The following is a 17269-nucleotide window of genomic DNA, read 5'->3' as shown; positions in this document are numbered from 1 at the left end:
TCAAGGCGTGCTCATGTGTCGGCTCAAGAATTGAGGATGATCCCAATAACATGGCCGTTTGCAACTTGGGGGCTGGATATGATTGGACCTTTTAAAAGATCCAAGGATAAGAAAACCCACCTTTTGGTGGCAGTTGACAAATTTACCAAGTGGGTTGAAGCGGAGCCTGTCAGCAAGTGTGATGCAGCAACAGCGGTGCAGTTCATCAAGAAGGTGATTTTCCAATTTGGTTTTCCACACAGCATCATTACTGACAATGGTACCAATTTATCTAAGGGCGCTATGAGGGAGTTCTGTGAACATGAGCATATCCGGCTTGACGTGTCGTCAGTGGCACACCCCCAGTCCAATGGACAAGCAGAACAAGCTAATCAAGAGATATTGCGAGGCATCAAACCCCTGCTTATGGTCCCATTGCAAAGAACACCAGGATGTTGGGTTGAAGAGCTACCATCTGTGCTATGGAGTATCAATACTACGCCAAACCGGTCCACAGGATACACGCCATTTTTTATGGTCTACGGAGCGGAGGCAGTTCTCCTTAGTGATATCCAGCATGATTCGCCTCGAGTGGCAGCTTATGTCGAAGCGGACAATGAGACAGCCCGACAAGACGCTTTGGACCTATTGGACGAGGAGCGTGATGTAGCAGCTGCCCATTCGGCAATTTACCAACAAGATCTTCGTCGCTATCACAGTCGCCGGGTTAGAACCAGAACTTTTCAAGAAGGAGATTTGGTGCTTCGACTCATCCAAGATCAGACGGATATGCACAAGTTATCCCCACCTTGGGAGGGACCGTTCGTGGTCAGCAAGAATTTGCACAACGGGTCATACTATCTGATGGATATTCGAGAGCATGAAGATTCACGTACATCAGAGGAGGAGACCAACAGGCCGTGGAATATAGCTCATCTTCGGCCTTACTACACTTGAGCCATCGGCTCTATCTATGTACATATCATGACAATGTATATATTATCTTTGATATAATAAAACCGGAGCCTCAGCTAAAGCGGGGTCTCTGTCTTTCTTATCATGCGTGGTTACCTGGAGCGGTTCTGTTTTAAAGCAGCCTCCGGTTTTCCCCTTGACATTTGCTTTTTATATATCACTTGGGGCCTTGGTCGTGTCCGAACCAACGCGACACCTTTTGATAGGCGACAGCCACCAGATCACTTGGGGACATGGTCACGTCTGAACCAGTCACGCCTCTTGATCGGCCTAAGGCCACAAAATCACTTGGGGGCTTGGTCGAACCCGAACCATTGCCACGCCTCTTGATCTGGCATATATGCCACGAATCATTTGGGGACCTGGCTGACTTGAATCATTGTCACTCCTATTGGGGGCTTGGTCCTGTCCGACCATGGTAACACCATCTGATCAGCTCAGTATAGCATATTTTTTGCAAATGGTTTTTATCATTGCCTTTGCTTCCATGTTATTTTCATGGTTTGTTTGTTCTTTGTTTTTGTTGGATTTCTTTTATGTCAGCAAACACCCTTTTTCCGGTTCAGCCGATGGATTTGATTTCCCTTTAATCCGGAGAAGTATGCCCGGTTTACCTTTTCTTTTACGGGAGCTGTTTTCTCCCCCCTTATTGATGGTAATGGTTTATAAAACCTCCGCTTCAAGCTTGGCTAAGCCAGCTTCATGCCCAGACATGGCAGGAAATATGAATTGAAGTTTTTCGAACAAAAGCTTCAGTACTTATGCGCGAAGGCATATTCAAGGCAGAAGTATTAACTATTCTATTACAAGGCAGCACGGTGCCCAAATAAGATCGTTGCTCTTTTGGAAAGATGCCAAAGATAGCTATCTAAACCAGCTTCCGGTTCAAGCCTGCTCTTCATCATCCGCCACTTCAGCTTCCTCGTCTCTACCCATTGGCTGGAAATCAACAGTGGTCCAGTCGATTCCCATTAAAGCTTGGAAAACAGCCTCTTCATGGATTAGGGAAGACGGTTCAATATCAGGAGCGTAAGTGTGCTTACGGATTGGAGGGATCAGATTCTCCGCTTCAAGAGTTGGGGCAGGCACTCGCTTGTTCTGGTCATTGTATTGAGCTTGATAATGCGTCAAGTCTGCCTCTTCAGCTAACTGACAAGCCAGAGGGCGCACTGCATGGTTTATTGCCCTTAAATCCTCTTCATTAAATTCAGAGCCATCTTCCTTCAGGCTGGGATAGCCTTGAGATGCTTCCACAGGGTCGAAATCTGGCACCCATGCCTTTGCCCGGATCAAAGCGTTAATAGCTCCGGTTCGAGCAGCAGATTTCTTCAGCTCCTCCATCCAGGCCGGAAGCATTGACAACTTGCTAAGAGTGTCCTGGATTAATGAGGGCGCCGGGTTGTTGTGAGAAGCTGTGGTGATGATCCGTTGGGCTCCGGTATACAATTGTTCCACCAAGGTGTAGGCAGCTTTCAATTTCTTCCGCACATCATTTCCTAAGTGCCCAATACGTGTGCCTACAACAAGATTGGAATGATCTCAAACCGGATTTACGCTACAGCAGGTTCAAATTATCACAGAAGTTACAAGGAGCTTACCAAAGATTGCAGCAATCATGGAGTGTATTTGCCGCTGTACGGCCGTCAGTTCATCCACCACCGGTTTAAGGGCAGCTTCAGCATTTTCCGCTCTTTTAGTTAAACCGGCCTTCTCGGTGGCCCAGTCAGCCCGCTCTTTCTTGAAGCCTTCTTTCAGCCGTTCAGCAGTGCTCAAGGCGCTGGTTAATTCTTGCTTTGCCTTATCTGTTTCAGCCTGCTGGGTTTTCAAGGCCTCCTGTAAATCGGCAATCCGGTCCTCCTTGATTTTCACCTCAGCCTGCATACAGACAGCATTTAAGCTTTGCACAGGCGATCCAAGAAATTGAAGTATCAACCACATAACAAAGTTATATGCCTGACACTTGGGGGCTAATGCACCTTCAATTTTTATATATTACTCGATTACAAAGTCCCAAGCTCAATACAAGTATTCAACTTGGCACTTGGGGGCTAATGGCTATTTGATCAAGTTATGTTCTAAGAACAGTTTTCTATTGGAGCCCCGGTTTACTTATGCTAAGTTAGACCGGCCCTTGCGGGTTATACTGATCGGTTTTAAAAATGTTCAGGATCAAAGTCCCGGTTTGACCAACGTTACAAACCGGCCCTTGGGGGCTAGAAGGATGGAGGTAATGGCAGCAAGGAAAGAAGTAAGTTACCTCAAATTTATCCCTCATCATTTGGACCAGGCCAGCTTCACAGTCACGGCTAGTGTAAAGCCGGTTTAAATAGCCGGAGTGAAGATCTTGGGCACTCAGAGCAGCATATGTCTCTAGTTCAACATCCCATTTTTCTTTGTTCAAAGCGGAAAAATCCTCTTTGATGGTGTGCTTGGTAAGGGTGACAGGATTCCCGGGTTCAGAGTGGCCCCAACCGGTAATCACAACATCATCATCTTTGGACTTGCCAGTTTGTGTTGGCGCGACCGTTTGGTCAGCAGGAGTGTGGGATTTCTCAATCTGGATGGAGCTGGCAGGCGGATCAGCAGAGGCTGGAGTATTAATAAGCCCTTCTTCGGGAATAACGACGTCTTGCAAAGGAGGATCATTGGGGATATCTTCAGAAGTAAACATTTCATGATCCGGCGCTTGGTCATGTTCTGGGGCCACATCTTCTTCAGCCGCTTTATCCAGGCGGGCTTTCTTGCTCGGTTTAGGTTTGGCCCTGAAAGAAAATCAAAGAGTCAAGGAAAAGCATAAGCCATTGCATAGTGTGCTGGAAGCATATGTTCAGCTTAGCTTACCCAAGAACCGTTTTTAACGGTGGCAGCTGAGTGGCCGACGATTCACCAGAAGATGAATGAGAAGTAACCTGATAATTGGAGTCGGATGGGTTAAGAGGTTGACGGAAGAAACCCGCTTTAGGATGTAAATCAACAAAAAGGTCAGAGACCTCGGAGCGGCGTTTTCGAACCGGACTGTTTGGTAAACCGGTGGAGGTAACTACCTGGCCACTGTGCCGGGTTGTGCGGCGAACTTCATGTTGCTGAATCTTCATATGAAATTTAGGATCCAAATAAGCAAGAGGATGAGAAAATTTAACTTTCCGTTTTGCCTGTCGAAGTTTTGGCAAGGGCAAGATTTCTGAATCGGAAGAGAGAATAGTTACCTCAACGAATTCCGCATTGCTGGCTTCAGCATCATCCTGACAAGCATCATCATCAATAAGGCGTGTAAAAAATAAGCCAAGCGAGTCAAGTTCTACCTCAAGGTCCGGGTTACCCACATCATCATCAATAGCTGGATCAGATGAAGCGGTGGTTTTTCTCTTATGAGCTGGCTTCTTAATAACCTTGGTCTTGGGACGGATTGGCCGCCCTGCTTTCTCCGTTTTTTCTTGAGGAAGTTTCTTGCTCCAAAACGGATTATCGCCCTGGATCAGCAGTAATTAAATGGCAAACATATAAAGCAGTAACCGGTTCAACAATAGAGCAATTAAAATATTACCGCTGGCGGTTTGTTGGTGGTGCAGTAAGGAGGCAGACCGGTTTGAGCACAGAGGTGCTCCGGTTCATTCAGCATCTTTTTCACAGATTCTGTGACTTCGTCATCGGGGAGTTGGATTTTAGTGTGTCGGAGTGGGTCATCGACACTATCAGTATACTGGCACATCAAACTAGAGCGTCGGCTCAGAGGCAGTATGCTCCATGATATCCAACAGCGGGCAAGATCTATTCCCGTTAAGCCGTTGGCCATAAAAGCTCGGACCTTGGACAATTGTGGAGCGTATTTAATCCTTTCCTTGGCGCTTAGTCTTTGTGGAAAAGGGTGCGTGTTGCTGAGCCGTTCCGGGTGGAAGCCGGGCAAGGGATTTTCATTATCAGGAGAGGTATCCTTGCAATAAAACCAAGTTGCATTCCATTCCTTGGGGTGACTGTGGAGTTTGACGTGGGGATAAGTGATCTCGTTCCTCTTTTGAATGGCCATACCGCCCAATTCAGTGTTGGGGCCATCGGTGAATTCAGTGCGACGGTTTAAATGGAAGAGGTCTCTAAACAACTCAACTGAAGGCTCCTCTTGAAGGTATGCCTCAGAGAGCACTTGAAAGTGGCATAGATTGGTAACAGAGTTGGGGCCAATATCCTGTGGACGGAGCTGAAAATTGGCTAACACATCCCGGTAAAATTTAGAACCGGGTGGTTTGAAGCCCCGGGCCAAGTGATCTGCGAAGACCACAACCTCTCCTTCCTGTGGGGTGGGAGGACATTCATTTCCAGGAACCCTCCAGTGGATCGTATGTTTACTGTCTAAAGCGCCGATCAAGACTAGATCGTCCAACTGTGATTCCGTGACGCGAGAAGGAACCCAATTGCACTCATACACTTGTTTGGCCATGGCGAGATCTACAAGAAATAGGTGATCCGGTTCAAGAACATGCTGGATAAAAGAAGGTGTTGATCTAAACTACGGTAGACCGGAGGCAGTACGTATAAACCAGTCTTCCATAATGCGGCATCATGTGGATTCTGGCGGTTCAACCAGGGGACTAATGGTATATACCGGTTTGGTAACTTTTTGTCTATGATAAAGTTAAACCGCCTGATCTAAGCATCAGAAGAAATTGAATCTACGGATAACTAGATACGCAGAAACAAGTTTCACAGGATCTTATCACAGCCGCAGATCTACAGCGAGCTCACAAAAACAGAAAATATTCTGGAGAGTAAGGTAGAAACAGAAGTGAACCATTGAGCGGGTATGTGCGAGAAATATATGGACTTAGATGAGAAACTACAGGTGGATGCTTAAAGGCTACTACTAAACGCAGCAGGGGTTCACAGATTCATTCAAGGTCAGAAAACAGGTATGAGCATGCGATGAACACAGCGCGAACATGGAACCCTAAGAACAGATCTAGGGCAAGAGGAGGAGAAAGCTTACCGGGAACGGAGAAGATGCGAAAAGATGCCGCAATGCTCTGGTACGTTCAGGTTGATGCAACGGCCCAAGGCAAGGCAGAGGTTGACGGCGGTGGCGGAGCTCCAAGGCTGGCGACGCGAGGAAGACGAAGAAGAAGGGACGAAGGGAAAGGGAAAGAAATGACCCTTCGGTCTTATTTATAAGGCAACAGAGCTAGGTCAAGCACGCGGATCCAGGAGCTATTATTAAAAGAGGGCGTTATAAATGATAAAATTTCATGATGACGTCATGCCGGTTCACAGCAACCAGAAATGATGACGACATGGCGGTTTACCAATTACCAGAAGATGACCAAGACACAAGATTTTGTGAAGGATTGACATGAACCAGTTCAAATCAATCTGGGGCCTAATGTTGGGGATATTACCACTAGGCGTAAACCGGCCTACTTGGGCCGGGTTAACTTCATTAGTGGTATAAGCAGATGAAGGCCCAAGGCCTATAGTCGGTTTAGAACCTGTAGCCGTAAACCGGCCGGATATGTAACTTGTATTATAAGTTAGGAACAGAGAGATACCAACCGGGATACGAGTATGGACCGGTTGGGACTCTTCGGACCGACGGGCGTCACCCGTGTATATAAGGGGACGACCCGGCGGCGGTTCAGGGACAACAGACGACAACTTGGGTCTAGGCGAAGCTTGTTTGCTCCCTAGCCATCGAGACCACATCAATTCCATCACAACTAGACGTAGGCTTTTACCTTCATCGAAGGGGCCGAACTAGTATAAACCCCTCGTGTCTTTGTGTCCGCTTTAACCCCTTCAAGTAAACTCGTAGCGATGGCTCCACGACTAGGTCCTTTCGCTAGGACATCTTCCGTGACAAATCCACGACAGGAAGGGAGAGTTGTTTCATATGCTTCAAGACAACTGAAGCCTCACGAATTGAATTATGTCACGCATGATTTGGAGTTAGCAGCCGTAGTGCATGCATTGAAGACATGGAGACATTTCCTCATTGGAAATCATTGTGAGGTGTACACGGATCACAAGAGTTTGAAGTACATTTTCACACAGAAGGAGTTGAATCTCAGACAAAGGAGATGGTTGGAGCTTATCTAAGATTATGATATGAAATTGCATTATCATCCCGGGAAGGCTAATGTAGTAGCTGACGCATTAAGCCACAAGAGCCATGTCAATACGTTAATGACGGGAGAAATACCCAAGGAGTTAGCAGAAAATCTTCGTGAACTATGTTTGGAAATAGTTCCGAGAGGCTATGTAGCAGCGTTGGAAATTCAGTCAACTTTGATGGATAGAATCAGAGAAGCTCAGAAAACTGACAAGGAGATTGCTTCCATAAAGGAGAAAATGAGCCAAGGAAAAGCTAAAGGATTTCGCGAGGATGAGCACGACACCCTATGGTTTGAAGACCGTGTTTATGTGCCCAATAACCTGGAGATTAGGAAGTTGATTCTGCAAGAGGCACATGATTCACCGTATTCGATTCACCCAGGAAATACCAAGATGTATTTGGATTTGAAGGATATTTTCTGGTGGACCGGAATGAAGAAGGATATTGTGGAGTATGTAGCAGTTTGTGACGTATGTCAGAGAGTAAAGGCAGAGCATCAGAAGCCAGCAGGATTGTTGCAGCCATTACCGATACCCGAATGGAAGTGGGATAAGCTAGGCATGAATTTTATCACGGGATTACCAAGGACTCGTTTAGGCTATGACTCGATTTGGGTCGTAGTTGATCGATTGACAAAGGTAGCTCATTTCATCCCAGTAAAGACCACTTACACCAGTGCTAAGTTGGCAAAGATATACATGACCAGGATCGTATGTTTGCATGGAGTTCTGAGGAGCATCGTATCAGATAGAGGAACCCAGTTTACCTCAAAGTTCTGGAAGCAGTTGCATGAGACTTTAGGTACTAGGCTAGAATTCAGTACAACTTTTCATCTGCAGACAGATGGACAGACCGAGAGAGTCAATCAGATTTTGGAGGATATGCTGAGAGCTTGTGCGCTAGATTATGGATCTAGTTGGGACGATAATTTGCCATATGCGGAGTTCTCTTACAATAATAGCTATCAGACCAGTTTGAAGATGGCCCCTTTCGAAGCTTTGTACGGAAGGAGGTGCAGGACACCGTTGTCATGGGACGAAGTTGGAGACCGCCAGTTGTTTGGACCAGATCTGATTAAGGAGTCTGAACAGAAGGTGAAGTTGATTCGCGATAGGCTCAAGGTAGCCCAGTCCAGACAGAAGAGCTACGCAGATTCTAAACGCAAGGAGACAGTTTACGAAGTCGGAGATAGAGATTATCTTCGAGTATCCCCACTTCGAGGGATTAAGCGCTTTGGAGTTAAGGGGAAGTTAGCACCACGATTTGTAGGACCATATCGAGTTTTGGAGCGTATGGGAGAAGTGGCCTACAAGTTGGAATTGCCAGAAGGATTGACAGGAGTTCATGATGTGTTCCACGTTTCTCAGTTGAAAAAGTGTCACGCGGAGATGGCTGACATACCTTTGAGAGACACAGTGCCATTGGAAGCAATTCAGTTGGATAATAATTTGACCTATGAGGAAAAACCAGTCAAGATTCTTGAGTTTGTCAGCCGAGTTACTCGCAGCAAGGTTATCAAGTTTTGCAAAGTTCAGTGGAGCCACCACACGGAGGATGAAGCCACCTGGGAGCGAGAGGAAGATTTGCTCAAGGACCACCCTCACCTATTTTCTAGCCAACCCGAATCTCGAGGGCGAGATTCATCTTAAGGGGGGTAGGTTTGTAACATCCCAAATTTTCAAGTTGGAATGTTATACATTAGGTCATCATGCATATCATATTTTATTTTGTTTTTGGTTTTGATCCTAGAAAATCCTAAGCAACTCAAGGACCCACGGAGAGAGTTGGGGATTTCGTTATTTACATATTTGAGTTTTCTCAAATTATGTAAACAGGATCATTTGATTTTATTTATTTTATCATCAATTATTTCTATTAGAAAAATATGAGAGAGGGAATAAAATGACTTTCCCAAAATATAGAAATATTGAGGATTTAATAAAAAAATCAAATAAGATTTATTTCGGAGTTTTCGGTATTTTTATTTGAATTTAGGAAAAATGCGCGTTTTTCAAAGTTGTAGTTTGGGCCCAGAAAAATGTTCACATTATCGGGCTTGATTTTAGAAACCCGAAAAAATTTATTTCGTGATTTTTGGAGTCCTTTAGTATTTCTTTTTTACTTTTCTTCCGACCGGAATTAAAAAGAATGCGGAACCGACTTTGGGCCGTACTCGGCTAGGACACCGCCTGGCCGGGGCCTTTATAATGCGCGCCCGAGGCCCGAGCCGAGCCAGCCCGTCACCGCTGCCCTAACCCTAGCCAGCCGCCCCAGCCGCCGCCGCCGCCGCCACCGCCGCCGCCCGCCACCGCCGCCGCCCCGCCGCCGCCGCCGGAGCAGCACGCCGCCCGAGGTTCGCCGCCGCCTTGTTTTTCATGCCGTTTTTTAAAAAAAAAATCTGTTCGTCGTTTTTGTTTTTCGTCGGATTTTTCGTGGTTATTTTCTAATCGCGATTTCTGATCCGATTTTCGTTTTAGTATAACTTTTCGCTCGTTTATCGGAATCAGGCGATTCAAGCGCCTGGAGTTTCATCTCGAAACCCTCTTTCCGAATAATCAACTTAAACATGTTTTTGCTACTGTAAAATTTGACTTAGATCCAGATTACTAGAACGAAGTTGTTTTCTTTCGCCGTTTGATTTCTTTTGCTTCATTCGATTTGATTCTTTTTGCCAACCAGGGTTCTTAAGTTGAACTTTCTGGTTAGATCTTCTATTTGAGTTTTACCTATGCATTAGATGAGTACTTATTGTATGCTTGTTTGTTTGTCTGTGATAGAATACCCGGAGTGCGCCGTCTGTTACTTTGAATCTCTAGGTTTCGCGGATCATCAGCAAGGCAAGTAACACTTTGATCATACTTTTTCTTCAACCCAGTTTTATTGCATTAGATCAATTCTCACACATTGCATGATTAGGATCTAATTAAATTGTGGGATGGGAAGTAGATGAGGTAGTACCTATTACCTGTTTATTATCAAACCTTTGGGAGTTACTTTCTACGTTTGCTTATTATGCCATGCTATGCTAGTAGACGTGGATTGGGTGAGTGGAATCCATGACAGATGTGAGATTGATAATTAATGGTTTATCTAAGGTGGCAACTTAAACACACACCTGGGTGGATTGAGGCACCTGGTTTCCAGGACTTGCCTGTTTTTGTTTTGGACCGCCACCCAGGCTCAAAGGGATCATGAGATTATTCATACTAGAAACTTTTGTGTGCAGCCACAAGACATTATGGGCTGTGGCATAGTTGACTAAGTTGTGCGAACTCTTACAGTGGTAGACTAGCAGATGTAGGGGATGTAGGTGGTACGGTCTAACCGATCGTAAGGTGCTAGCGCTTCTGAAAGACTGTGTCTCGGTCATCCGTTTCTCAAACACCATGTAGTGCGAGAAATCCAACGGAGGCGATTGAGTCTTGTGGGGAAAAGTGCGCAAACCTCTGCAGAGTGTAATAAACTAATCATGGTTAGCCGTGTCCCCGGTTATGGACAATCTTGAGTATCTAGTACTTGGATTTTCATGTGAATCTCAACATGTTACTCTAAAGTTAATTTTGTTGGGTTTAATGATGTTACCTTAATTGGGATTGAGAATGCTGTCAACCATTCTCAATGTTCAACAACCACCATGATAGTAATTAAATTTATTCCTTTGAAGTAGGGAAAAATTGGCTTTACGCAAAAATTGTAACCATATAGGTTTCCACCAGCCAAATATGCATATAGTATAGTTGTTTCATTCCATTACTCTCTATGTGTTACCTTGCCAGCATATTCCATGTGCTGACCCGTTTTCGGGCTGCAACGTTAATGTTGCAGACTTTTCAGACGATGATTAAGGAGTTTTTAGGTCGTGGTTCTATACTTAGTGATGCCGTTGGAGTTGATGGACTCACTTATCTTCCAAGCCTTCCGCTGTTATCGTTATTAGATGGCCTTAAGCCATATTTATTGTAATAAGTTTTCTTTCGAGACACTCGATGTAAGAAGTGTGTGATTGCTACTCTGCTATAAATCCTTCGAGTACTGTGTGGTGTCAGCATTACTGATCCAGGGATGACACCGGAGCACAGAGATCAGACTATTTGAGGTCTGGTCGCTACAAATTCTCCATCTAAAATTTAGAAATAAGAAGAGTTTTGGTCAAGGGTTTAAAAGATGAGGGAAAATTCCAATGCAAAAATTGTTCTCTCGAGGTCTTGTGATACTAAGCCATTTCCTAGGGTCACGTCCTACAGTCAACATGTGCTCTGATACCATTTCTGTAGCGACCCGACCTCAGATGGTCAAGTCTCTGTGTATCTGTGCTATCCCTGGATCGGTAAGCTAGCACACACAGTACATCAATGTATATATCAAAGTGCAATCACATGTATAAGTAACGAAAAACTGATATATATACCTTAAGAATCTCAGCGGAAACAGGCAAACGGGTGTGGAGTCCCATCAACGCCATTGGCAAGCTGAGTGCGGACCGTAACCCTATCGTATAACTTACTCATCAGATAATACCTGCAACATAATATGTTGCAGCCGTGTAGGTCAGTACGTTGAATGTACTGGCAAGTAACACCACAAGAGATGAATAAATGTCCTATTTATACATGCATTATGGCTGGTGGATGCTTCTAAATGTAATTTGCATAAAGCTGATTTTTCCCTATCATCAAAAGAATATCATATTGTTACTACATAATTCATCATAATATGATTGAGATGGTTGCTCCATTCAATCTATACCCAAATTCATTAAAACCCATTAGATTATTTAGAGTGATGAGACTGCTCAATTCCCACTTTCCAGATGCTCAAATTGTCCATAACCGAGGACACGGCTAATCGATTAGTTTTACACTCTGCAGAGTTTTGCACACTTTTCCCTACAAAGCTCGATCACCTCCTTTGTAGTCCTCACACTGCCTGGTGTTTCAGAGCCGGAAGATCGAGACATAGTCTTTCTGAAGTGTTCCCTCTTAACCCTTGGTAGACCGGTACACCTACATATATAACTACATCTGCTAGTCTACCACTGTAAGAGGTCACACAACGTACTCAACTAAGCCAGAGCCCATAATAGCTTGTGGCTGTGCAGGTAAGCTTCTAGTCATGAAAAAATGATGAATCCCTTTGAGCCTGGATGTCAGTCCATAGGGTGATCACACGGGTACTCCGGGGTCCCCTGGACAAGTCCACTGGTTTCTCTAGGGTGCCCGGGCAAGTCCACTGGTTTCTCAAAGGTGCCCCTTACCAATCCACCCAGATGTGTGTTAATGTTGCCACCTTAAGGTTACCTTTAATTATTATATCACTCGCAACTTTCATGATCTCACATACCAATCCCCGTCTACAATGGCATAGCAAAATCCCTACAACGTTGGTGACAAAGAAGTACAGGCTCAGACCTACCTCATTGCACTACTGGGTTTATAGTATAGCCAACTAACATATTCATGCAAACCCTACATCAAAGGACTAAATGCATATATAAAACATAGGTATAAAAGAGCATGATCAAGATGTAACTTGCATTGTACTGTTGATGAAGATGAAATATTCTATTGAGTCGTCTCTCCTTCTTGTTACGATATATCTAACGATATAAGAAAGTACTTTAACACACAACAACATCCAAATAAAGATCCAAATAAAATATTAAAATTACAATACAAAATAAAAAAAACATTCCTACATAAGTTGCTAGGACTTGGTTACGGGTTGAGATAAGATCAAGAATGAAAATATGATATAGGTTTTGTACTAAGGTTGGGTCAAAGTGAAGATCATGGGCTCAAGAGTTGTGAGGCAAGGTTCTACGACAAAATCTAATGAAAATGGTACATGGAGTTTGTGGCATAAAGGGTTATGTTACAAAATGTATGTAACATCTCGTGAAGTCTAAATTTATATAATGATAGCATATGACCAGAGAGGTTCCTAATGATCTTCTCAAGAAAGCTGAATCATGAATCAAATTAAACTAATGATGAAATTAAATTACGATAAAAGAAAAACTATATGAAGTGTTAAGGTTGAAACGGTGGCTAGACATAGGTGAACAATTAGGAAAAAATTCTAACAGCAAGATATGGACCGAAAGATCAAATATTGCTAAAGGAAACATTTTCAAAAGAATTACAGGTTAATAGATATAGCAAAAATACTTAAATACAAATTTTAAATTTGTGTCAAAATTAATTTACCAAAAGTGAAATACCTTTGTCTCATGATAAACTTCGTGTTTCAACGAATCTGTGGATATAAAATTTGTCGAATTCGGACTTATGGTCTAGGAGATATGAATTTCCGAAGTTTGAGTATTTTTCTCAAAAACAATTACGGGATTTACACATTGTTCACCGGAGTTTCGCCGGAGTTTCATCGGAGTTGGAGAAGAAAAGATCCCGACGTCAACGAGTGTCCGAACGGCGGAGAGGAGGCCGAGGCGAACTTGGGAGATGCAGAGGTGAGACCGTCCTCGTCCTCGGGAGCGGTGGAGAAGCCGCCGAAGTTGCGAAAACAGGTAAAAACCGACGAGCAATTCCTCTCAGAATAGAGCGATATAAAGAGGGGTTTTCCGGGAGAGGGATGAGGGCTTCGAGGCGCACCTAGGGGTCCTATTTATAGTGGCCGAGGCAGCCGGTACAGGGAGATCAAACGAGCTCATTGTGGCCTCTAATGACGGATTGATTCAGGAACAATTAAGACATCAAAGTGGAATTTTAATCCTCTGAATGGGTTCTCCATGCAATACAGAAGATCTTTCGTGTTGATAAGAAGTGGAAAGAGCGAACTTTTCAAGTGCTAGAGGGAGAGGAAGATGTACATGTGCCATGGCTGTTTCTGTTCTCCAAATTGAAACGTAAAGAGGAGGAAGAAGGGGTTCCTGGACTTGGGCTAAGAAAAAAATAAGATGGGCCTTAGTGGGGAATCAGGCCCAGGGGAAAAATGGAAAGAGAGAAAAAAATAGAAGTGGGCCTGGTCCAAATAGGCTTAGAACATAATTACAAAATAATATTTTTTTTTGCAAAAGTTTTAAAACAGCAAATAAAATAAATGTTCACATACACGTAATTATAATTTGGTGCCAACAAAATATTATTTGTGTGCACAAGCTAGAATACATTTTTTTATGACATAAGGACAATTGTAAATTAACAAAAGGACAATTGTACCGTATTAAATATTTCCAAATATATTTTTGGAGAAGTCACATTATCTCCTCTCATTAAATTATTTGATTAATTTGGAAATATTTAAACGACGGTGAAACTCCAAATAATATAATGTTTCAATTGGAACTCCAAAATCCAAACAAACTCCATATGAAATATTCATCCACCACATTTGAGAAACTCATCTTATTCTCACTCCAAAATTGTGATTGTGGTTTCCAATATTTAAAAAAAGAGTCAAAAAAATTAAAGCCCTTTGATTTTCTTGAATAAACTTCCCCAACCATAGTTTTCTTTATTGGACAAAATGTTACCCAACTTTTATAACATGATTAGAAAATGTTTTAAACAAGAACTCAAAATGTTTTAATTCTCGTGAAAATAAAATAATTTCACACAATCCATCACACAACAATCAAACAAACAATACTATTTATTTATTTAATATAACATTCCAAAATATAGAATTTTGGGATGTTACAACGCCCGAAGAGCGTCAAGTTTAATCCTTGGTATAAAGATGAAGATGACGAATTACAGCGCCCCACTTGGGCTTACAAGTGGGATGTGGTTTCCGAGATGACGAACGATGTCAATCTCATGTACGAAAAGTACATTGCCGAGTTGGACACGATTACGCCTGAGCAGGTAACGAGGTCATTACTTCAGTCATTTCTCATGCTTGCCTAAAAAAAAGTCACCAATTTTGCATTGTTGCCCTATTTCATAGGTGGTATGGCAGCCATATGGCGCCGATGACAGACTTGGGTACACCGAGGAGTTTTCCATCAACCCGATGTGCTTGTGGGATAGGGATCTCTGGCTTATGCGGTGCCCACTGATATGCAACTGGGCGGTTGAGTTTCATTTGCCACATCGCGTGCTTCGTCAGTTTGGTCTGTTCCAGCCTCACCTGCCGGAATGGGTGGATACGGACAAAGCACTTCATAGGTAAGAGAGCATGAACCGTATTGACTAAGCATCGTCACTCCTTCTTGATTTTGCTAATGTTTGGTTTTGTACCATGCATGTTGGACAGGAGAAGGCAGCGGAAGATAAAGGACTGGGACAAGCATCATGCTTCGTATGTTACCCGCTTCCAGTTTTGTGTGGAGCAAGCTCGTAGCAGTGCACGCACCAAGCTTCGTGAGCATAGTCCACTTGCCTTTAATAACTACATACGATGGCTTCTTGAAAATACACGAGTTGAGATATGAACGCTGGCATATAATGAGGATATTCTTGAAGAACCCGTAAACTTTGAGGATCTATCAAAGGGGAAGTACAATAGAGATGTCAGGGTAGGGCACGGAGTCCCTGCTGTTCTGGTGATTAACTATGTGGTAAAGTGTTCCTTCTTTACTTTCCCGTTGGCTGTATTACACATGTTTGAATGGCTAACGTGTTCATTCTTTCTCATCCGCAGTGCACCGAGATCAAGAAAACAGCTGATGAGAGCCAGACCATTTCCCCATCTTGTCACGTGCCGAGTAGAAGATAGTTGACGACGAGTGCACCGAAGCTAAGTCCCTATTGAGTAGAGCGAGGCCATTTCCCCTTCTTGTCACATGCCAAGTACTCCTCTTGCGCCTCGCGAGCTTTTGCAAGCTTTCTTTCCCTCTCCTCCTCACAAGCAAGTTTCGCTTGGCGTGCCCTCTCCTCCTCTCGTTTCTTTCGCTCCATCCTCTCCTTCTGACGATGCTCTTCCTCCAAGCCTCTTCGAAACGATTCTTCGAACCACCGTTGCCGCCTAAGACAATCTTGGTATTGGTCCTTTTTGACATCTTCTGGCACTTCAAGATCTATCCACGTTAAGTACTTGCATAGAGGAGGCGGTGACTGCATACAACATTTTTGTTAGTGTTGACACACATTTGAGAGTAACATTTTACTTCTCGAGCTTACTGGTGGTTGGTCATAGGCGTTAGTTGGAAGTGCACGATCATAAGCATAGTTCGGGCATACAAAATATCTCCGCCCTTCCGTCCATGATTTCTTTCGGTCAGTGGACACCTTCACCTTGCAAACATCTCCACACCAACATGGCGGGATATTGACATCTTTCTCCTTCACCTTGTCCAAAGATGCGTCCTCCCACTTGTTCGGCATGTCTTCTTGGTTAGCACACGGTGGCCTCGTCATGGAACCGGATGAAGCCATGCCTACAAAACCGAGAATTCTTGGTTAACCCTAACCCCCACTTAACAATAACCACAACCCTAATCATAGCATAACCCTAACACCAACATCAAACAAACATAACCCTAACCCTAGCATACTATGAAAGCCTAACCATACCAAATTAGCAAAGAAACATAACATGATTCAACACAAATTTCCAAATCCAAGCCAAAACTAGGGTTTCCCCAAAGTAGCAAGATTTGAGCAAATATGACAATTCCTATGGATGAAAACGAGGGGATCGGAGGAGAATACCTTAAGGGAGGGGTTGGCTTCGAAATCAACGGTTAAGGACTCCGGGTCTGAGAAGGATTTGAGAGGGGGAGAGAGGAGGGCAGAGGGGAGGCACTGAGCTTCGGGTTTGTGTGGGGGTGGGGGTGTGTGGGGTGGGGATGGGTGGGAGGGGGTGAGTGAAGCCTAATAGATGTTCAGATGTGCAGCGCCTAAGGGCACGACGCCACACTACACAGTGCAGCGCCTTGACCTTAGGTGCTGCACACCTGGACATGCCAGTCCAGAGAGCAACAGAACTGTTCCAATAGCTTTTGCACCTAAAAATTTGCTAAGTCAGCGTGCAGCGCCTAAGGCCAAGGTGCTACACTGTACTGTGCAACGCCTAACTGCAGGGCGCTGCACAATATAGTGCAGCGCCTATCCCTTAGGCGCTGCACACTGACTTAGCAATTTTTCGGGTGCAGAAGCTACTGGAACGGTTCTGTTGCTCTCTGGACTGGCATGTCCAGGTGTGTAGCGCCCAAGGGCAAGGCGCTGCACTGTGTAGTGTGGCGCCTTGCCCTTCGGCGCTGCACAGCTGGACATGCCAGTCCAGAGAGCAATAGAACCGTTCCAGTAGCTTTTG

Source organism: Triticum dicoccoides, chromosome 4A (genome assembly GCF_002162155.2).
Source record: "Triticum dicoccoides isolate Atlit2015 ecotype Zavitan chromosome 4A, WEW_v2.0, whole genome shotgun sequence".
Classification (NCBI taxonomy): domain Eukaryota; kingdom Viridiplantae; phylum Streptophyta; class Magnoliopsida; order Poales; family Poaceae; genus Triticum; species Triticum dicoccoides.
Note: the sequence above shows the minus strand (reverse complement) of the source record.